The 23,582-nt window shown below is 40.5% G+C and overlaps 1 pseudogene; it reads right to left on the reverse strand.

Annotated features, from left to right (window-relative positions):
• Nucleotides 1-13,125: 13,125 nt before the first annotated feature.
• LOC118455467 (uncharacterized) lies at nucleotides 13,126-16,141 on the reverse strand (annotated as a pseudogene).
• Between the last annotated feature and the right edge of the window lie 7,441 nt (nucleotides 16,142-23,582).

The following is a 23,582-nucleotide window of genomic DNA, read 5'->3' on the forward strand; positions in this document are numbered from 1 at the left end:
CTGCGGACCACTTATGTGCAGCCCTGGTTATTTAGCTCGTCATATTGCAGCCACAGAAATTCTTTTGTCCATGAAACCATAAAGCTGCACTTTCTTTTCGCCTTATAATCTGATTTGTCATAACTTTTTGTGGTAAGCTTTTCTTTGGCTGTCACTTCTTCACCCTGACCTGTCTTATTGGCTCAGCAGAACTAAAATATATATCCTGCTGCTTTTACACACGCACTCACATAACGCTCAGCGATTCTCTGCGCGATCAACCTCTCACATGTTTAAGCTGCAGGAGATTTCACTTGTCATGTTTGCATAGTAAGCTAACGATTGATAAGACGATGTCAGAGGAATTGGTGCGCAAATTATCATCACTCACCAATCAGTACTGTCGCTCTCTATACACAGTTAGTGCGATTGCAAAGTGAAAGCAAAAAACAAGCGCAAATTCAAACGCGATTTCAATATGTCACATATTGACAGTGGCTTACCGATGCCAATGACATAATTACCCAGCTACATTTCCAAAAGAATGCAAAAGCATTGACATATATTTTTCCTTCCTACGATAGGCCGACGGGCAGGGCAGAGATAGATTTTGGTAGCACAACTGGAAAGATCGCTAGCTGGGCTAGCGATTTTGCGAGCCCTGTATCTGATTGAGGAATCACTCATCTTTGGAAAAGAGTTTATTACTAAGAAATGGCTCTTTCCAAAATAAAAGCTATACTATACGCTTCTTCTGGGCAATATTTTCAGCAGCATATTAAACATATCAGGTCCCCATAAGGAGAATCATGTGTTAACGGCTGTCTAAATGACTTGGGTAAAGTTTGTAGCATGCGTGCTTGTTGTTTTTGTCTGCTTCCACTTGTCTTTGCACTAGGATGATGTCGGTGTAAATGTGCAGTCATATTCGTTGTGTTCCCACTAGTGCTGTCAGCGTTAATCTGAAATGAGGTTAACGCCACAACACGGCAAATCTCCGTTAACGAGCTACCGCGGATCTCCCCGTGTGTGGGGCTGGACGGCCAACACGTTAACCAGCTAACTGCGCTAACACACTAGTTCCCACCCTTGCAATTGAGCATTGCTGGCACATCCAACATACTGTTTTACTTTAGTCCATGACGTGCTTACCTTCAGAGTCATATGTCACATGAAAACCAAAATAGTTCCAAACGCCAGATCTGAATGAGGGTGGGGGAGGTTCAATTTGCCATGTTGCAACGAGAGCTTAGCTTCTGTCTCGCTAGCTTGCCCTGCGCTCAGTGAATCTGCGTTAGACTACTCCGCCTAGGCTGCACTGTCGAGCGCAGATCCACTGAGCGCTCAACACAGACAGCATCGTCAGAAGGAAAGTTGATAAAATAAATTAAAAATGTTGTATTGTTCGATACATATGCGTACCGAACCGAAAGCACTGTATCGAACGGTTCAATATCGATACGAGTATCGTTGCACCCCTAATAAATATGTGTGTCTGAGTCAAAGGTTACACCTATTTGTATGAAGTTGTACAAAAACGCTTTATTTCGTCAATGCGTTTCTTACGATTACATGCATTTGAATGGGGAACTTGCCCGAAACAAAGTATAGGTTTTCATTATGTGAATAACTTGAAAAATCTTAACTCAAAAAGCTGCAAAACCATTGTGCCCACCACGGGATTATTGAATTCTATGAGATAAAGCCATAAATATGTGTGTCTGAGTCTTCTATCAAAAGTTACAGCTATTTATATGAAGTTGTACAAAAACACTTTATTGTTTCTTACGATTACATGCATTTGAATGGGGAGCTCGCCCGAAACAACGTATAGGTTTTTATCTTGTGAATAACTTGAAAATCTTAGCTGAAACAGCTGCAAAACCTGTGTGCCCAGCACGGGAAAATTGAATTCAATAAGATAAAACCATAAATATGTGTGTCTGAGTCTTCTATCAAAAGTTACAGCTATTTATATGAAGTTGTACAAAAACGCTTTATTTCGTCAAGCCAGTGCGTTTCTTACGATTTACATGCATTTGAATGGGGAACTCGCCCGAAACAAAGTATAGTTTTTAATTATGTGAATAACTTGAAAAAACTTAGCTCAAACAGCTGCAAAACCTGTTTGCCCAGCACGGGGAAATTGAATTCTATGAGATAAAGCCATAAATATGTGTGTCTGAGTCAAAAGTTACACCTATTTGTATGAAGTTGTACAAAAACGCTTTATTTCGTCAATGCGTTTCTTACGATTACATGCATTTGAATGGGGAACTCGCCCGAAACAAAGTATAGGTTTTCATTATGTGAATAACTTGAAAAATCTTAACTCAAACAGCTGCAAAACCATTGTGCCCACCACGGGATTATTGAATTCTATGAGATAAAGCCATAAATATGTGTGTCTGAGTCTTCTATCAAAAGTTACAGCTTTTAGCGTTTTTGTAGAATGTTTTTGAAGTTCGACAAAAACGCTTTATTTCTTCAAGCCAGTGCGTTTCTTACGATTTACATGCATTTGAATTGTGAGCTCTCCCGAAACAAAGTATAGGTTTTCATTATGTGAATAACTTGAAAAATCTTAGCTCAAACAGCTGCAAAACCTGTGTGCCCAGCACGGGGATATTGAATTCTATGAGATAAAGCCATAAATATGTGTGTCTGAGTCTTCTATCAAAAGTTACAGCTATTTATATGAAGTTGTATAAAAACGTTTTATTTCGTCAAGACAGTGCGTTTCTTACATTTGAATGGGGAGCTCGCCCGAAACAAAGTATAGGTTTTCATTATGTGAATAACTTGAAAATCTTACCTCAAACAGCTGCAAAACATGTTTGCCCAGCACAGGGATATTGAATTCTATGAGATAAAGCCATAAATATGTGTGTCTTAGTCTTCTATCAAAAGTTAAAGCTTTTAGCGTTTTTGTAGAACGTTTTTGAAGTTCGACAAAAACGCTTTATTTCTTCAAGCCAGTGCGTTTCTTACGATTACATGTATTTGAATTGGGAACTTGCCCGAAATAACGTATAGGTTTTCATCTTGTGAATAACTTGAAAATCTTAGCTCAAACAGCTGCAAAACCTGTTTGCCCAGCACAGGGATATTGAATTCTATGAGATAAAGCCATAAATATGTGTGTCTGAGTCTTCTATCAAAAGTTACAGCTATTTATATCAAGTTGTACAAAAACGCTTTATTTCGTCAAGCCAGTGCGTTTCTTACGATTTACATGCATTCGAATGTGGAACTCGCCCGAAACAACGTATAGGTTTTCATTATGTGAATAACTTGAAAAATCTTAGCTCAAACAGCTGCAAAACCTGTGTGCCCAGCTCTAAAAATGTTTTAAGCTTGTTTCAAAGATTCTGTACAGCAGCTTTAAATGTTTTCCAAAAGCACACACACACTTATCAGTGTTTCTCAAACTTTTTACAGTGTGTACCACCTGAGAAAAATGTCAAGCTCTCCTAAATACCACTATGAATGCATGAAACTCATAAATCTTACAACACAAAATTAGTATCTGCAGTAAAGATTTTTTCATACATTGTATACCTTCTACCACAGGCAAAGTGGCCTCCATTTTTATATTCTTTTTTAAAATATTTTGTAATAATTTATTTGGAATAATTTATTCTGTTTTGGGAGTGTTTTTATGTATCTGTATTATATTATACATACACATTAAAAGTGAATCCCTGTCTAAAAAATGCACTCAGTTTACTTTTTACTCACTATGAGCATCATTCATTATTCTCCCCCAGTAATTAAGGTTAGGATATGTATTTTTTTTATTCCAATCCATTCTTCTTTTGCAGCATTTAAATAACCTTGATCAGATTTGATGGTTTTGTTACAGACTTTTCAAAAAAGTGTTTTGCTTTTCTTTCACAAATGTGGGGATTAAATTGTGTTAAAATGTACAAAACAGTGATGTCATGTTTTGTGACGAGGACCCAGGCACAGAGAGACTTGATGAATTTAAGAATCTTATGATTTAATAAAGAAATTTGCAGACTTGCACAGAGATGGTAAAATTATGACTGATAACGGAGATGAAGACAACAGACGATGAGGACAGGGAGGAACAGGGGTTTAAATGCATCAAATTGACAGTCAGAGAGAACTCAGGACAACATTTAAGGATGCAGGGACTGACAGAGACAGGTTTATCTTGCCTGGCTGGGCAGCTCTCTGGGTGCTCAGCACCCCCAAAGCTCTGATCCTAGAATCACCCCTGCTATGGGGCAATACTCCTCCTCCTCTGCTGCTCCTTTTTCTGTGGTGTGCCCCAGGGGTCTGTTTTGGGCCCTATGTTATTCTCTCTGTACATGTTGCCCTTAGGATCTATTTTCCAAAGATATATATATATATATATATTTCTTTCCATTGTTATGCCGATGACATTCAAATTTATTTTCCTTTGAGTTTGAATGTCACAGATCCATTGCATAAATTGTTTAACTGTCTTCATGATGTGAGAACCTGGCTATCTCAAAACTCCTACTTTGAAAGACAGTAAAACTGAAGTTATTGTCTTTGACAGCCATATCCCTTTGAACCAACTAACCGTTACCCTTGGCCCACTTGCTAGCTACCTCTCCCACATTGTAAGAGACCTTGGGGTACTCTTGGATAGCTTCTTCAAATTAGAGAAACAAGTATCTACTGTGGTTAAATCCAGCTTCTATCAGCTACGTCAAATTTCTAAAGCTAAGCCTTTTCTCTCCCCCAATGACCTTTGTGCAAATTCCCTGCTGACACGGCCTCAGGATGTCTAGAGGCAAGAATCAAGCGCACCCAAATGAGCGCATCAGTGATCATGTGCGCATCACGCAGAGGGAAAGTGAGAGGCGAAAGGCAGCGGCAGAGCATGGCAGTTGTAACGCAGTTTGTGTGATTCCGTGTGCATTAATGAAACTGTAAGTGTTCTTACTTTTGACAGGTTAGCTAGTATGATAATAGTTATAGTTTGTGCATGTTAAAGCTAAAGTTATGCCCTGGTACACTGATATCACATTAGTAGATTTATTTAATTACTTAATTAATTTGCACTAAGTTAATACCAGTGGCCAGTATCTCCTCCAATGATTACATCCCTTGGTTAAAGGATTTTTCTGTTGTTTATTGTTTAGTTTAACTGTTGTTAGCTTCATTCTTGCCTTAGTACTAGCAACTGGGAAGATATGTGCTATTTAGCCAACTTCTGGTCTTACGGCGACCCCTTGTGGACATTGTAAAATATTGCTGTGTCTGAGCAGATGATGTGTTCTGATTGTTGCTTAGTTATCTTTGACCCTGCTAATTATCGTATTACCTGTTTCTGTTTCCAGACAACCATGCTTATAGTCACCTATACTGCATCTGCCACAATTATAAGTGCATATCTGGCTGTATCACAGTTGGATTTATCATGGCAAGCCCTGCTGTATCACAGTTCTTCTGTGAAGCTTCATTAAAGACGGAGAACTAAACTCCTGGACTTAAAATTCTTTTACTCACTTATAAAATCTTAAATAACACTGCCCCTAGTTAACAGAACTTCTTCATTTGTATAATCCTAAAAAAGCACTAAGATCTTCTAACCAGATGCTCTTAATGCAACCTAAGTCTAGGTTGAAAACCAGAGGTGATCGTGCCTTTGCTATTGCAGCTCCTAGACTGTGGAACAACCTCCCTATTGCCATTTGCCCTCCTGAGACTGTTCAGTCTTTTAAATCTCGTTTAAAGTCCCATCTTTTTACTCTGCCTCTGACGTAAAATAGTTTGATTATCATTTGGTTGGTTTCTATGTTTGTCTCGCCTTGTGTTGTTGTTTGGTAAATTTGTCTTATTTTATTTATTTCCTAACTTGTGAAACACTTTGATCAAAACTGTTGTTTTTAAATGTGCTATATAAATAAATTTTGATTTAATTTGATTTGAAATACACAACACATATTAAATATTTCTGACAATTAATTTTGGATAAATGAGGCAAAAAGATTTTAATATAATGCATGAATTACAAAAACTATAGTTTGTGTAGAAAGATGCATGTTATTGTACTTTATTTAAGTAATAGTTAATTTAGTTAATTAATTATTGAAATTCATAAGATACAACTGATTACGGCATGATATTCAATTATGAAATCAGACCTGCTTCTATGATATCAGGCCTCTCAGTCCAGGTGGTCTTGAACTTCGGAAGAAGGATTGCAGCAGCAATCAGTTCAGGGTCTTCCATCATCCCACCAAAGTGCTTTTGGACTCCTGAATGGCTCTGATGAGTGGGAGAGACATTTTGGTGGAGGTCTTCAGTCTGCTGAGTTTAGCTTTCAGCTGGAAGATCACTGGAAGGAGCCATTGGTCTCAGACTGAAGAATATTTAAAGCCTTCACCACAGGCTTCATCACAGTGCAGTACTCAGTCAGGAAAGCAATTTCAGTTGGACTCAGCCTGTATGATATAAAGAAAAATCATTTTTAGTAAATCAGGCATAGTATGGACAAAATGCAAGTATGGACATGTATTTTAAAAATTCAAAAAAAGGTTTGAAAAACAAATAAGTGAGGTAGCTCCAGGCATTGATTTCCACCTGTGTCATTTGCGTCATACTTTAGAAATAAGAAATAAAACTCACATTTTCACTTTGAATTCTTCACAGACATTCCATTGCACCCTCCCCCTTCTTTTGTATGATCTCTATAATTCTCTCCAGAGCTATGTATGTTGAGTTCCACCGAGTTTTATTTGGCCAGATGAGCTGGAACACTTTCCACAATTTCTGCTGCCATGTAGGACCGACCTGACTTATTCCAGATTGCTTGGCATTTCCCAAAGGCTGCTCGTGATAGCCGTTTGTATGCATCATGCATCTCTTCTGCCTTGGCAGCATCTATTGCGGTGACTAAATTTAATGCACACCTTTGATGTGGAGGAAGCTGGTACTCAAGACCACTATCTTGCTCCAGGATGGTGAATGTGTCCAGGTAGTCTGCTTTGGTCTCTTCAGAAGAGTCTTGATCTGACTCCTACTCCGCTTCCTTAGGCTGACTTTGTTCACCAAACACACTGAATGCTTTAATAAAGTTCGAGCCACTGTCTGTAGTCATTCTTACCACTTTCCCCCTTATTCTGTATTCACAATGAATGCCATCAAGTGCACCAGCTAGGATATCAAAGGCGATGTCCTGGAGCTGTGACCCCTATGAAACATTGCTGGTGTGCTTTTCAATGATCTGAAATGGTGGCAACATGGCTGACTTTACTGAGGTGCAACATCAAAGTTTTTTTCATCTGATTGGCAGCTCCCTCTTTTCATTCTATAAATGACTTTGCATTGAGGATTCAGTGTCAACAAAAGTTCTTTAAAAGAAGGTTGTTCAACCACAGAAAAACCTTCACAAAGGAAATTAATCATGAGCTTGTAAACCTTTGCCTGTGGTCGTCTGTTTGCACCCACTGCCATTGAATCACTGATTTTTGCTTGCTTTCTTGGGGGTTCTGGTTGTTCCAAGGCTCGCTTCAGCGTTGCTATAAAGTTACTGAAGGCCTTCAGCTTTTATGGATGTTTTCTCTGTTAACAACATTTTGCAAAGCAGGATGTAAATGAATTTTGTTTTTGTTAAACACACCAAATTTTACATAAAATATTTCCTCCTTACGTCCCTAATAAGACATCAGTGCATTACATAGCTACCGCTGGTAAATCATTACATCCCTCACTGCTGAATGGTATACTCTTAGATGCCATTATACCAGGCCACAGACCTCTGGTTACTGGCGAGTAACAGAAGTCAGGTGTCTTTGACTAATCTAAGGCAAATGAGTGCTCTGTTATATTTTTGCCTGCAGTGTGAACATATTTGGGTTAAGTAAGAAAGTAGCCGTTTCTTTCTTTAACCTCCTAAGACCCAAACTCTTCCACGGCATGCATTTTAATTGTACTGTAATTGTACTTGCCCTCTAATCTACAGGGTGGGTCATTTATATGGATACACCGTAATAAAATGGGAATGGTTGGTGATATTAAAGTCCTGTTTGTGGCACATTAGTATATGTGAGGGGGCAAACTCCTCAAGATGGGTGGTGACCATGGTGGCCATTTAGAACTCGGCCATCTTGGATACAACTTTTGTTTTTCAATAGGAAAAGGGCCATGTGACACATCAAACTTATTGGTAATGTCACAAGAAAAACAATGCTGTGCTTGGTTTCAACGTAACTTTATTCTGTCATGACTTATTTACAAGTTTCTGACCACTTATAACATGTGTTCAATGTGCTGCCCATTGTGTTGGATTGTCAATGCAACCCTCTTCTCCCACTCTTCACACACTGATAGCAACACCGCAGGAGAAATGCCAGCACAGCCATCCAGTATCTGTAGTTTTAGGTGCTGCACATCTCGTATCTTCACACCATAGACAATTGCCTTCAGATGACCCCAAAGATAAAAGTCTAAGGGGGTCAGATTGGGAGACCTTTGGGGCCATTCAACTGGCCCACGATGACCAATCCACTTTCCAGGAAACTGTTCATCTAGGAATGCTCAGACCTGGCACCCATAATGTGGTGGTGCACCATCTTGCTGGAAAAACTCAGGGAACGTGCCAGCTTCAGTGCATAAAGAGGGAAACACATCACTGTCAGTTTTCCCCACTTGGCAACATCTGCCGGGGATCAAACTCTGTTAATTGCTGATTCTGTTCTAAGACATGTGAAGCGGGACATTTAAAACTGCTGGCTAAGGGCAAACATAAATTCAGTAACATTATAATTCACATCGGCCGTAATGACACCCAGTTACATCAATCGGAGGTCACAAAAATTTAAGTTGAATCAGTGTGTAACTTTGCCAAAACAATGTCGGACTCAGTAGTTTTCTCTGGTACCCTCCGCAACCGGGCCAGGAGTGACATGTGGATAGAGCAGCTCTCATTTTCAGAAATCTAACCAAATTTATTTAAAAAAACACCCAATTGTGACTATCCAGAGTTGGGACCAGGGAGCAGAGTTGAAGTCTTACATAACTCTCTGCAGCTTCTCTCCTCCTGTTGTCCCCCTAAAACTCGATGCCCCTAGAGACTGTGTCAGCCCCCAAACAACCAAAAATCAATCAACCAGAAAACAATTTAAATATCACAACGAAAGAACAATCTTGTATCCACAACTGCACCAAAGAGTAAAACTGTGAAAAATGGATTATTAAATATTAGGTGTATCTCTTCTAAGTCCCTGTTAGTACATTTTAATAATTGATCAACACATTGGTTTTTCATGGCTTACAAAAACCTGGTTACAGCAGGATGAATATCTTAGTTTTATTGAATCAACACCCTCAAGACATGCTAATTGTCCAAATTCTTGAGGACAGACTGAGGAGGGGGTGTGGCAGCAATATTCCACTCCAGCTTATTAATCAACCAATGACCCAGACAGAATTTTAATTCAGGGGTGTCAAACTCAATTGCACAGGGGACCACAAGAAAACCATTTATTGAACAGACTATGAACAAAAACAGACAGGAATATTATTCCAGAATAAATAATCTTAAAAAATAAACTTTAACTTTAAATATTTTGCTCTTCATAAAAATATATCCTGTCAAAATTATGCAAGTTAGAAATATGAACATGCTGCCCCCCCCCCCCCAAAAAAACAAACAAACAAACAAACAAAAAAACAAAAAAAAACAAATTAAAGCATACACAAGGTTTGAGCCGCATGTAGACAGAACTTGTGCTTCAAAGTTACCAAAGCGGCGCGCAAACTCAGTGCGCAGTGCGCTCAGTTTATTATCAAACTGCGCCGACTTGGTTCAAAATTACTTGGCAACAGGGATAGTGAGGCAAGTTACACTGGTGCATTTGTGACAGCTTCACTTGAAATACCTTCACCGCATCATACATGCCATGTCCATGAACTGACGGATTTCCTTGCTGAGCTCAAAAACTATTGAGAACTTCCCCAACTCAGCCAACGGAACTCTGTATAAGGAATGTCAGCAAACTCTCAATCTATTTCCCACATAAAAGACTGAAATTGACGGTGATTTAACCCTCTGGGTTTGTTCAAAATTACTATCCTTTCAGCTTGTTTGTGGCCAAAAGTGGCCACCAAGAGATTAGGTCTGTAAATTGTATTATTTTATGGGTTTTTTGCCATTTTTTCTGCATAAAGCGTTTAACTAACTTCAGTTCTTTTCATAAATATAAAATAGTTATTAGTTTAAAAAATTTTAACCCTTTAAACACCAGTTTGTTTGTCCACTGCACTAGCTGGAAGACAACCTCAAATCTCACAATTTTATATAATTGCAGTGCTACTGGAATTTCTTGTATTATTAATTGTAGAGTCTGGGACAAGTAATTGATTCACATCAACATTGATTATAATGCATTGTTATTTTTGTGCAGGGAGAGCAAAAACATTAAAAAACTTCCTCTCAGCTTGTTTGTGGACAAAAATGGCCACCCCTTGTTTACGTTTCCAAAATGCTATAAAACTAATATAGAATTTTTTAAATTTCCACTTTCATTGACTTAATTTTTTAAATTGGCATCAGTGCGATTCATGAAAATCAAAATTTCATTCAAATTCAGAATTTTAACCCTTTAAATACCAGTTAAATCACATAATATGGGCAGAAATCTGTGCCATCAGAAATTGAATTTGAATAAGTTAAATTTGAATTTGAATTTCTCGGATTGAATCTGAATTGTAACTTGAATAAATGCTTTTAAAAACTGAATATGAATTAGCCTAATTTGAAATTCAATGTATTGGTTTAAAAATGATCATCACTAAATTGAAATTGAATTTTATATTTTGAAAAAGAATTTATTTGCTTTGAAACTGTATTTTATCCTTTAAAAGTTTAGCTCGCGAATAATTTCAGATTTACTTCTCACCATTCAGTTTCAGTTCTACAATTCAATTTCAGTTCCAAAATTCAGTTTTTTGGGACTTACATCCAGTTCCGGTTCAAGAGTAATGAACGCAGATTAATAGAACTACGTTTTACTAGCGGACCGAAAGTGTTACTGACGGGAATCTACAGCATCTTGAGCTGAACTAAGACTTCAGAAGTCATTTGTCATGTTGAATGACCAGTGGATAAACTCTCAGGTTGGTAATAAATGTATTACATGTATAAGAACAAGCGTCATGTTAACAAATGATAGCCTTACAGTAACGTTTATGCTTATTATAGCTGTTAGCTGAAAACGCTAATTTAGTCTAGTTTTCCCTGAATTCAGCTTTGACAAACAAATATGATCGACTGTTTCTAGTAGAATTCCAAAGTTGGGAATCTCAACTCTTTAACTAACTTAATAACTTTAGCTAAAATGAATAGTTAGTCTAATTCATTAGTGCAGCATTACTGGATCACCTCTGTTTGAAGTGATATGATATGTGACTATCACTGTGTTTAACTACCATAATAATTCTTAGGGTACTGATTGCATGCTTAATGATTATTTTTTTATTTTTTTTACATACTGCTCCATTGCTATGTTTGACAGGCTGAAGTTGTCAGGTCACCTCCTAAATCAGCCATCTTTTACAGGTGTTTTGTGCCAGAAATGGATTGTCCACTGAAGATACTGAATCTCTACGCCTTGCCATTCATCCTTCTTGTGCCTTCATCTAGACAAGAGACATTAACTTAACCACTCTCACATGCTCTGTACCTACATCACCTTCCCTGAAAGTTGTAGCTTGGCTTATCTGAGGGTGAAATTATAAGAATGTGTTATTTTACAAAATGTTCTCTACGGTTCCTAAATAAAATATGGCATTGAGGTCATTTCTTTTGAATTAATCCCTTCTTCTGAAATATAAGAACCTCCCCTGGTTTTAATGGCACTTTGGATTTCCTTGCTTTCTGTTCCACTCCCAACCCCAAATAGATGCTGTCAAGCTGACACAGTACCGTGGAAGAGGGAAAGAAGTTGGAAAGGACTACTACAAATAAACCTAATGCCTAACAATGAAAAATGTAAAATAAGAACAATAATAATAATAAAGATAATATAATAAAGATGAAGTAACAAGTTTTTAGTTTTTTTGTTTATTCCAAATGATCATCTAGATGTCTGTGACATGTGATGGCAAACACCACACTGGAAGACCTTTGTCATCACATGCTTAAACTCATCATATATATTTGCATATGCTGAACAGGCAGTCAGACATGCTGTAACTGTGGGATAGAAAACTGCATGAACACCATACGGCAGGGGTCTCAAACTCCAGTCCTCGAGGGCCGCTGTCCTGCAACTTTTCCATGTGTCCCTGTTGCAACACACCTAGTACACTGCAAAAATGGCTAGTTTACATTTAGGAAACAAATGCTACATTTGATACAAAAAGCACTGAAAACAAGTGAAATTATCTGTCCATGCAGCAAGTTTATTTTACTTAATAAGAAATCTTGAAATAAGATTTTTTAATCCAGAAATAAAAGAACACATTTGAGAATTGAAGAGGGTTAAAATCAGCTAAAGTTAAGTTAAATATGCTAAATTACAGTCTTTTTTTATATTTTGAATTCTTACTTGCAGCAAATGCACTGAATGAATGCACTGCAATGAGAAAAAATAGTTCTAATACTATGAAAAACTACTCAATATTAGTGAAGTATGATTAATTTGTTTCTTGATTCAGGTTGGCTTATCTTAAAATATAGCCTAATCCATATTAAATCCAAGCAAAAAAAACCTTAAAACAGACCTTTTTTCTAGAATACTCCTTGGCTTCAACTGAAATCACACCCAGGACAAGAGTGATATATGTCAACATTTATTCCTCTCATGAGAACAAAACCCTTTTTGTAAACAATGCTGCTGCACAATCCCTAAAAGTCTAAATCAACCCTTTAAAAGGCCTAAACAGAGAAAAAATACATTTTTGACCTTTTGTGACAGTCACATAGTCTCACAATGTTGTAAATAACGGCATTACTGACTTAAAACTTTACATGCCTCAGTTAAAGTGTCATTAAGAAAAAAACAACTTTCATTTGTAAGGCATTATAAGTAAAGCAGTTTCTCAGGACATTGCTAGGCAAATTAGGAACAAAGTTGTACAAACGTACTACAAAACTAAACAAACTGCAAAAGACCTGATAAAATTCTGCTTGGTATTCACCTATTTTTCAAAGAATGACTTCCATTCAGCTATTGCTTTCTTATATGCACTAGTGACATCTTGATCATGGATGGCATCAGTGATTACCTCAATTTGTATGACAGAGAGAACAGTTACAACACATTTCGGGTATTTTAAGTGCAAGGTGTAGTAATATGCCATCAACACCAACATTCCTTCCCAGAAATCCTCCAAGGGGAGAGTGGTCACTGGTATATTTCCTACAGCAACAATGCTGGTTGTCCCATCAAAAAGTAGCACTGGGAAGGAGAGAGGCCGCTTCTCCAGGTATAGCATAGCATCTTCACCCGGCTAGAAAAGCACAAAAAAAAGGACAAATTCTTTAAATGAAAGGGTTGCTATATCAAGAGTTTAGAATGCTCAAACTGATTTACTGTTGGAATAGAAGAAATAAATATAAAATATCTGACTTACATAAATATGAAATTTTGGAAATGTATTAATTCTGAGCATGAATTTTCTCTACTTTGCAGCATTTTTATCATGTCTATTTGTGCTTTTTTCTCATTTTTTTTAAACTTTGTTACATATTCTAGTTTTTGAAGGCCTTTTTAAATATATCATTTTACTGCTTCTACTTGTATCCCAATTGCAATGTGCTTTTGCTCTGCGCTGCCTCTCTGGAGTAGGTTTTGAATAACAATTAAGGAATCCTGAATAAGGAGTAATTTAATCCCTGCTGAACTAAACTTTGACCCACTCTTATTAAGCATGAAAAGCAAAATAACAATATTAATAATAATAATAATAATAATAATACAAGTAAATGGAGTACAAGTTACAGTGGCTGGTATTGCTAATAGCTGTTCTCACCTTGAGGATATGAAGGAGAGCCTCACTGGCACTTCTCAGCAGCTTTGGTGGTGTAGTTTTTGAAGGAAAAAGAGATGGAAGTGCATTGAAGAGAGTGACAGTAAAATCCACTGTGGACAGAGAAAAGTATCTTAATAAAGTAATCTGAACTTATCTGATGTATGGATTTAATGTATGAAAAGGCCACTTACCTCCATGTACATCCAAGGGAAGAGGTGGTTTCAGGACCTTCCAAATGCCATAGAACTGCACCTTCGAACAAAACCCTGCCCATCGACCCTTCATTTAATCTATGTATTTGCAGTTGGAGCCACCAACAATGCGACACAGTTCATCCAATGCCTATGACAAAGTTGTGCTCAGTTAGTCAAGAACTAACTAAACCTATCCAGAGACAGCAAGGAATGTAACTGAAGGTAGTTGAACTTACATTTCGTGTGTCTTTGAAGCATGGGTATGCTTCAAATATTTTTCTGGGCCTGTCTTCTTCCCTTGTAACATCTGCGTCAATAAAAGCTCGTCTGGCCTCAAACTCCAGGTCCAAAATTTGAGCAACGTCACTTTGGTTGGGTTTTGCATTGGGTTTCCTGTACATGTTGCTCAAGGTTTTGTAATGCCTTGCCTGCATCTTCAGGCTGTCATGGTATGCTAGGGAAAGCAAAGAGCAATTGTAAGACATGGTGTAACTAGACTTCAAAAAAGTCAGATTTTTCTAATCAGTCATTTCTAGTAAGGTTGCATGGTTGTTTTTAAGTTATCGTTTTCAGTATAATATTTATGAGAATTAATGTTTAGGTTAAATATGTTTGAGTAATGAACTGATCCTATATGTCCAGATCATTTCCCTTCGTGTCCTTTTCTTATAATGATCATGGATTTATGTTAATTGTTAGTTTGAACAGAATCAAATATTAAAACGAAAGTTTAAGATGCCCGTGAATAAAACTGTGGTGAAAATAAGGTAAAGGTTGTTTACTGTGTATATCGTTCACATCAGTGTGGACAGTGATTATGAGCTGATGGATAAAAATATTTTAGGTAATTTGATCTATGACACAAACACTGTGATAAGGCATGATAGATGTAACCAGCATGAGGATTTACATGTGTAAATAATCAGCACTGAATAACACCCACTACAACACAAAGTGTTAAAATACTTACTATGGCTAACTGGCAAACTGGAATGAGGGATCTATCATATGTTGATTTTACACACCAACTTGAGTTAATGCCAAACCACTATGATTTATGGAATAAACACTTAGAACGGGGTTCATTGCTGCAGCCATATTTTGGAAAGAGCTGTAAGAGGAACCACAGTCAGACTGAGAGGTGGATACGGGTGATGGTGGACTTACCAACAACATCATCTGGAGGTGCAGTTGATGGACCTATATCAGCCCTGGGTGCAGAGCATGAGGCTGACTTGGATAATAGTGGTAAAGCCAGGGTAGTATTGTTTGACTTAGTTGGTACAGTGGAGGGTAGCGGCAATTGGGATTCTTTCTCTGAGGAAAAAACAGAAGATGAACAGAATTTAATAACAGGGAATAGCTAGAAAGTTAAGGAAAATACTCAACACTGTATAAATCTTGTGATGCACTCTGAACAGAAAACGGAGGGCAGGTGGTCTCTTTGAAGTTTTATATGTCCAAAAGTCATTAGTACAGCAGACCAAAGTACACACCTGCATTTGAGTTATCCTCGCTGAGGTCATCATTGCTCTCAAGAAGTATGGTATAGTCACTTGAACCACATGCTTCACCACTTAGGTCACTTTCAGTCCCATTGTCTGTGTCATCTGAGCTGAAAAGAGTCTTCCCGAGCCTGCCTCGTTGCGGCATGGAGCCCTGCCTCTTCCTTGGAGACGTCATATTTTGGAGTCGTTTGTACAGTTTGGTGTAGATGGTCAGCTGTGGTAAAATAATATATATTTGTACATACTTTTATTATCTCACTCAATTTTAGATATTGTAGTGGGTAAAGAATGACTTACGTATGGCATGTGTGTGTCAGCATCAAGTAACATGGGGTAACAGTCGACAATCTTCTGTGACATTGCTCTCATTTTGAGTTTGGAGGGGTATCTTACTTCTTTCCCCATGGGACTAGCACGGAGGATTGCAACCATGCTGGTGACTGTGTTCCTTACAAGTCTGCAATAGAGCTCCTTCGACATCTTACAGTCCTTTTCCTTTCCACTGTGGAGCAATGCGCACCATGTCCAACTCTGAATCTGTATACACCACATACTCTGGTGGGTCTGGCATTTTCATTTTTTTGTCAGCAGTGTAGGAAATGGGAGTGGAAGTCTGAGGCTGATGTAACACAAAGTTATTTAAGGACTAGTTTTATTGCAATGGATGAGTTTACTGACTGACGCGCAGAAGAAATAGTTCTTTATGGAGCCTAGATGGTGTGAATGACTAGACCAAAGATTGCAATATCTTGTACCAAAAATATATTGAATAAATGGGGGAAGGGGAAGTGGAACAAAATAATTAATGCAACACACAACATAAACAAATGCCCACAATTAATTAAAAAATTAATTGCTGTGATTTTCTGTGCAAGAGTCCTTTTGTTAAGAGTCCTTTTTGGTCCTTTTCTTTTTAAAGTTCACTTTTAAGGTATTCCTCCTTAGGGTCCAGCTTCATACAATGGGGAAATATGTCCGTAATCCAAAGACGGCAAAGTGGGGGAAAAAACAAAGAATGGTCCTACCGGCTCGCCACTTCAATATGAAGAAGATCAATTCAAAGGGGGAAAAAAACCTGACCTGTAGGTCAGAAAAATGTCCATTAGCACATCAAGTTCGATTCAGTTTACCGGTAAACAAATACATTTTTCTGCAAGTCTATGTAACAATGCAAATCATGAATCATGAATCATCATCATCCACCAATGTACAACAGTTAAATTATTAATCATCTTGGCTACGTAGCTTAATCTATACATTCCAGTAGCGTTCGCTACAAACAAATACAAAAACAACAATAAAGAAAAATAACTGTCTGACAGACAACATAGCCGAATTCAAGGCAACACATAACAATAATCATTCAATCGCACTTTGTTTCAACGTAAGCCCATTAAAGTGCTTAAGTAAATAAAAGTGTTCAAAAACAGCGTTTTTTTAACCGGAGTTCTGCTCGCGGTGGGAACGCCGCCGAACAAAGTCATTTTTTAATCGCGAAAATGATCAACTGCTTACTGACAACCAAAAGGTTGTTTTTGGTAGATATTAAGGACACTTACCGCTGAGGTGAAATGAGTTTATAACTGAATTGAGGGGAGAAAACGCTATGTTTTCCAACGCCGTTCTAAATGCCATAAGTCAAACCCGGGATACCTGGACCCGGGGTATAGAGTATGTTTGGGGAGTGTGATTGTGTGTACATGTTCATTTACGTTTATTCCTACGTTGGGTGAGTGCTGAGTGTTTGTATATGTGTGCATGAGGGTGGGAATGCATGTCTGTATCTGTGTGTGCCTGTTTGTCTGTGTCTATATGTCAGGTCGGGTCTTAGACTCCACCTCTCTGGGAACTCCCAGGCCCTCCAAGTGTGGAGGCCTATCTCCCCTCACCACACTCCCTGCCGGTGACTGATGCCCTCAAGGGTCGGTGCATTGTTGGTTCTTGGTGTCCGGGGCTGGGCGCTCAGGTCATGTGCCAGCTCACTCCCGGTGGCTACTTGGCGGGGCCTGGCGCCTGCTGCTCGGTCAGGCCTCTTCCGGGGCGCGGAGGGCCCTCGGACCTCCGGCCTCTGTGCCTGTGGCTCGGTTCACTCTGGCACAGCTGGCTGCCGGCGGAGCCGGCGGGCACGCCGGTGCAGCCCCCTCTAGTTTCTGCCCGGTGGCTACTGGGTGACCCCTCGTCTGGGGATCCTCAGCCCTTCCCATGAAGGTGGCACGGATGCCCCTCCGGTGGTCCTCCTTGGGCTCTTGCACTCTGGGGCCTCTGGATGTCTGGGGCCTGGATCTCCTCCATGCCTGCTTCATGCCCTGGGGGACAGGGCTATGGCTCTCTACATCCTCTTGCAGACCATTACATGGGGAAACCATTTGAATACAAGCGCGCCGACCCACACAGGTGTGCACACAGGTGTTCACTGTTCGTAGACTTAAATCACACCTTTCTTGGCTGCTACTTCAAAGCACATTGTGCGCTGTCTGTCCTGCGTGCTGCACAACAACATTCAATATTTAGTATTTACTGCTGTTTACACTTAGCTAGATTAATGCGATGGTGTTGTGTATAGTATGTTGCTTTGTTTTGTTTTTTTTTTTGCTTGTTTTCTATTCTTTTTCTCTCAACAGGTGATCCCGGAGATATTTTTTTTCCCCCCCCTTTCTCACTGTCCCTCTCCCCTTCTGTTTTTCTTTTCCTTCCTCTTTCTTTCTCCCTTTCCTATCCCTCACTCATGTCTGTCCCGTCTGTAACAACTGAAAATAAAATAAAATAAATAATAAAAGCAAAGGTCAATCAAATGGACCAATACGGCAATGCCATGATGATCCATTTGGCAAAATAAATCCATTGGGTATCCTTGTTGGTCTTCAGACAACAATTCTGACGGCTAAAGAACCAAATGGGACAGGCAAAAAAAAAAAAAAAAAAAAAAAAAAAAAAGGAGTCAAACCCGCAAGTATCCCTCCACAGCCGGTTTTCATACTTGCCGCGACGTGGAAGGAGCAAATCAGAAGAAGGGGATCAAATCAGCTGACGTGGGTCTTGTGACAGTGTGTAGTTGATATGGGTTACAGGTTCCCCCCTCGATCTCATGTACGTCCCCGTACATGGTGGCTGGTTCCGGATGACAGGTTGCTCAGTGGCAGTAAGTAGATGGTCCTCTTCATCTTCCAATGCATGAGTGAAGGCAATGGTCAAGCCATGGACTAGCGCCTGTATACTCTTCAAGATGGGCTGACCAAGCTTAGAGTATTTTAACCGGTCTGGTGGTTTCCTGGTCTGAGTTGATGTTCTCAGAGGTTCTAGTTCAAAGCTGGAGGTGTCAGAGTTAGATGGTAGATCAGCAGCAGAGGACATACTGGACTCAGTCGGCAATTCAACATTGGTAGGTTCAGCAGAGGACAGACTGTCCTCTGATTCCACAGTATCAGGAGCTTCCTCCTTGACAGGGGTTTCTGAGTCAGGGGTTTCGCTCTCTGCTGGCTCAAGAGGAGGCAAAGGGAGCGTAGCAGGTTCACAGAATGGCGTATCAGATGGTACAGTTTCAGTGGCTGGAACGGTGGATGAAGGTTCTGGCAGATTGTGGACAGTGGTGAATTGCAAAGGCTCTGAGACAGAATCATACCATTGATGCGGTATCATGTCATCCTCATCTTCTGACTGAGGTTGTGCACAGTCCTCATCAGAAAGGTTGAGTGACTGCTTCCTGGTTGGTTTTACAGTTGTTCGGTTGGTTCTAGTGGAATGCGGCAAGAACCCACATGGTAAGAGGAGATCTCTGTGTAGAGTGCGAATCGGTTTGGATTTGTTCTCTGGTCGGAGAGTATACACTGGAAGATTTTCTGCTCTTTTTACCACCACATAGATGTCTGGTTCCCATTTGTCTGCGATTTTGTGTTTGCCTCGGAGTTTCACATTACGTGCCAGCACCCTGTCACCAACGTCCAGTTCAGAGGGGGTGATATGTTGGTCGAAACGGCTCTTGTTTCTTCCCATGAGCTTCTCCGCATTTCTAATGGCAATTTTGTAGCTCTTTTCTAGATTTGACTTTAGGTTCTGGACATACTGTGAATGAGTGGGTTGATTGTCGTCCACAGGCAGTCCAAAGACCAGGTCAATCGGGACGCGAGGTTGTCGACCAAACATGAGCTCATAGGGTGAGTAGCCAGTAACATCACTCCGGGTGCAGTTGTATGCGTGGACCAAGGGCTTAACAAAATCTTTCCAGTGAGTTTTCTCTTCAGTGGTGAGTGTTCTGAGCATATTCAGTAGTGTTCTGTTAAAGCGCTCGACTGGATTACCTCGTGGATGGTATGGTGTAGTTCTCATTTTGTGAATTCCAGCCATTTTGCAGAGTTCTTTTATTGTGCGTGACTCGAAGTCTGGTCCTTGATCACTATGCAGCTTTTCTGGGATACCATAATGAACCAGGAAATTGTCCCAGAGACATTTGGCGACAGTCTTTGCTTTTTGGTTTGGAGTGGGGACAGCGACAGCGTGCTTGGTAAAGTGATCTGTTATTACAAGGATGTTTTTGGTTCTGCTCCTGTCAGGTTCCAGTGATAAAAAGTCCATACAAACCAGTTCCAGAGGTCGATAAGTTCGAATATTCACCAGGGTTGCTGCTCTTTCAGGTAAGGCTTTCCGCTTGGTGCATCTCTCACATGTCTTCACTTTATTCCACACATCATTGGCCATTTTCGGCCAGTAGAATCTCCGACGTACGAGGTCGAGTGTACGTTCGATGCCCAAATGACCCATCTTGTCATGCAGTTCTGACAGTACTTCAGCCCGGCATTTCTGAGGTAACACTAGCTGGTAATAGAGCTGGTCCCCAACCTGCCTCCTTCTCATGAGAATGGCGTTTTGGAGCTCCAGGCGATGTTGGTCTCGGAGTAGAAGGGGCAGTTCTGGGAGTTCATCCCGCAAGATGGGAGGTGGATTTTCCCCAGTCTCTAGCAGCAATATGACATGCCTCAGGGTCTGGTCTTCCCTCTGTCTCTCAGCGATTTCAGCGTTTGTCAGCTGAGAAACAACAGGAGATGCAAACTGAGTGTTGTTGACGAAGCTATCAGGCAAACTGTCGGCATGGGCAGTTAGTGATTGGATGAGTGTGGTGGTGGACATCTTTTCAGCCATGCTATAAACGAGCTGACGGTCACAAATGGCTTTGATTGTGTGCTGATCGATGGAAATTGAGGAAGACTGATCCAGATGATGTTGGGCAAATCGGAGAATTCTCTCCCTCTCCTTTTGGGACATTTGGTCATTGGCGAGTTCTCCATGTGGCCTGCGAGAGAGAGCATCAGCGTCTAGATTCTGCTTACCAGATCTGTACATGATTTTGAATGAAAATGTGGAAAGAGCAGAGAGCCAACGGTAACTGGTGGCATCTAATTTAGCAGAGGTAAGTAGATAGGTAAGTGGGTTGCTGTCAGTGATGACAGTGAAGTTAGTGCCATAGAGATAGTCATGAAACTTCTCTGTAACAGCCCACTTAAGAGCCAGAAATTCCAGTTTGTGAGCTGGATATTTTACTCACACCTCGACAGACCGCGACTTGCGTAGGCAATCACCTGGTTTTGTCCTTGTTGCTCCTGGTACAGAATAGCTCCTAGCCCGGTAGAACTAGCATCTGTATGGAGAAGGTAAGGCTTCTGGGGATTAGCGAAAGCAAGTACTGCTGTGGTGAGTTTTTTGATAATGGTGTCAAAGGCTTGTTGACATGCAGGAGTCCAGCGACTGGCAAGTGGTTCCTTAGGATCCAAATATTGGTCTCGTTTGATGGTGGCTCTGAGTTTCCGCTGTGATGGAGGATATCCAGCAGTAAGGTCATGCAAAGGTTTAACGATGTTGGAGTAGCCTTGGATGAACCTGCGGTAATATCCTGGGAAACCCAGGAAAGAGTGGAGTTCTTTAAGATTCTTTGGAACCGGCCAGGACTTAAGTGTCTAGATTTGATCTGGATCTGTCTGCACACCATCCTTTGACACAACATGCCCCAGGTATTTAACGGATTTCTGGAAAAACATGCACTTTTCAACTGAGAGCTTGAGTCCAAATTCCTTCAGACGGTGAAGGACTTTCAGTAGTCTCCTCTCATGCTCTTCAAGCGTTGGTGCAAAAATAATCAAGTCGTCAATGAAGACCAAGACTTCTTTCAAGTTCATTTCTCCCATGCACTTTTCCATTAGTCGTTGGAAGGTACTGGGTGCGTTTGTGACTCCCTGGGGCATTCTGTTGAACTCATAGAATCCAAGTGGACATACAAATGCTGTTTTGCTCTTGTCTTCCTCCTCCATTTCAATCTGATAATAACCAGATTTAAGGTCAAGGACTGAAAACCACTCTGATCCAGAGAGAGCTGTAAAGGTATCCTCCAACTTTGGCAATGCATATGCATCTTTGATGGTCAGCAGATTTAGTTTCCAGTAATCAATGCAGAGCCGCACACTCCCATTCTTCTTTCGCACCACGACAATGGGTGACGCAAAGGGTGAGTCCGACTCTCTGATGACCCCAGAGTCAACCAGCTCCTTCAGGTGTTGGCGCACGGCATCCAGATCTTGAGGATGGATTGGTCTTGGGTGCTGTTTGAAGGGAGTAGGGTCAGAGAGCTTGATCTGATATTTCACTTTGTCGGTTTACCCAAAGTGAAGGTCGTGTTTGGCAAAGACATCATGGAGGGCGTTTAACTTCTCAGTAATACGACTCTTCCATTCCGGTGTTAAGGGGGAGTTACCAAAGTTGAAGTTGATCCAGAAGTTACAGGGTTAGGAGGCATACTGTCATGACTCCTTTCCTGACACTGAATAGACTGAATGGCACTGATCTCCGCAATGATGGCTTTGGCTGGGAGGGTTACATCGTGTTCAGACTGGTTGCAGATTACCACAGGTAAGTGGTATGGCTGGTGAGAAGGGAAATCCATGACACAAGACGGGACCATTAAGCCACCTGGCAGAGGCGACAAAGTTGGATGTTCCACCAACACAGCCTTCTCGGCCTGGAGGCAGCGTCCAAAAATTAACCCCTCCAAGGCAACAGTTTTTCCAGCTGGGATTGTCTGTGGTCCGTCAGTGTGCAGCTTGATGATTCCATGATGATTACTGTTGGCCAGTCTGTATCGTTGCTCAAGAATTTTCAGCACCGTTCTGTATCCATGAGGGGCTGGAAAGGAGGGTTGTTGGTCTGAGAATGCTTTCTCATATGCCAAGTCCAGAGTGTTTGTACCAATCAGTATTGATGGCTGTTGAGCTGATTGGACATCAGGAACTACCAGAGCAAGTGTATCAACAGCTGTGGTGGAACCCAAGAAGTCGGGAGGGAAAGTGACGTTCATCTCCACATAACCAAGGTATGGAACAGCTTGGCCATTCGCTCCTTCTATCTCCAGGAGATTTTTCAGAGGTTGTATCTCTTGGTCAGAAAGATAATCATGGTGGAAGGAGTGAGAGATGGTGGTTACCTGGGATCCAGTGTCTAACAGGCAGTTGAATACAGTTCCTCCAATCGTGACCTGTGCTGTACTTCTGGTTCCAATGAGTCCTTTAGGCAATGTGATGGAATGTCCATCCTGCTTGTAACTGGGACATGGGTCGACTGCAGCCTCCGTCTGTCCCTCCACAGAGACTGCCTCTAGTTTGATGATTTGTTATTACTGTCCCAAGCCTGTTGTCTTTTTTCAAGTTGTTTCTTCTTTTTCAGAACCAGTGTCGGGTTCGGAGGGTTGGCGCATCCTGCTGACATGTGCCCATCCTCTCCACATTTAAAGCAGTAGCCTGCTCTAGGCTGGGAACTGTTTGCACTGCTGCTGGGTCTTGGTTGTGCTGATCTGAGTTGAGGTGGTGCTGGCTTGGAGAACTGAGATTTCTGTGAGAGAAGAGCAGCCATTTGACTCTGCAGTTTCTGCATCTGTTGCTTCAGC

The sequence above is a fragment of the Neolamprologus brichardi genome, unplaced genomic scaffold, assembly GCF_056152115.1.
Source record: "Neolamprologus brichardi isolate AB-2024 unplaced genomic scaffold, ASM5615211v1 NODE_ptg000031l+_length_7269946_cov_1, whole genome shotgun sequence".
NCBI classification, from domain to species: Eukaryota; Metazoa; Chordata; class Actinopteri; order Cichliformes; family Cichlidae; genus Neolamprologus; species Neolamprologus brichardi.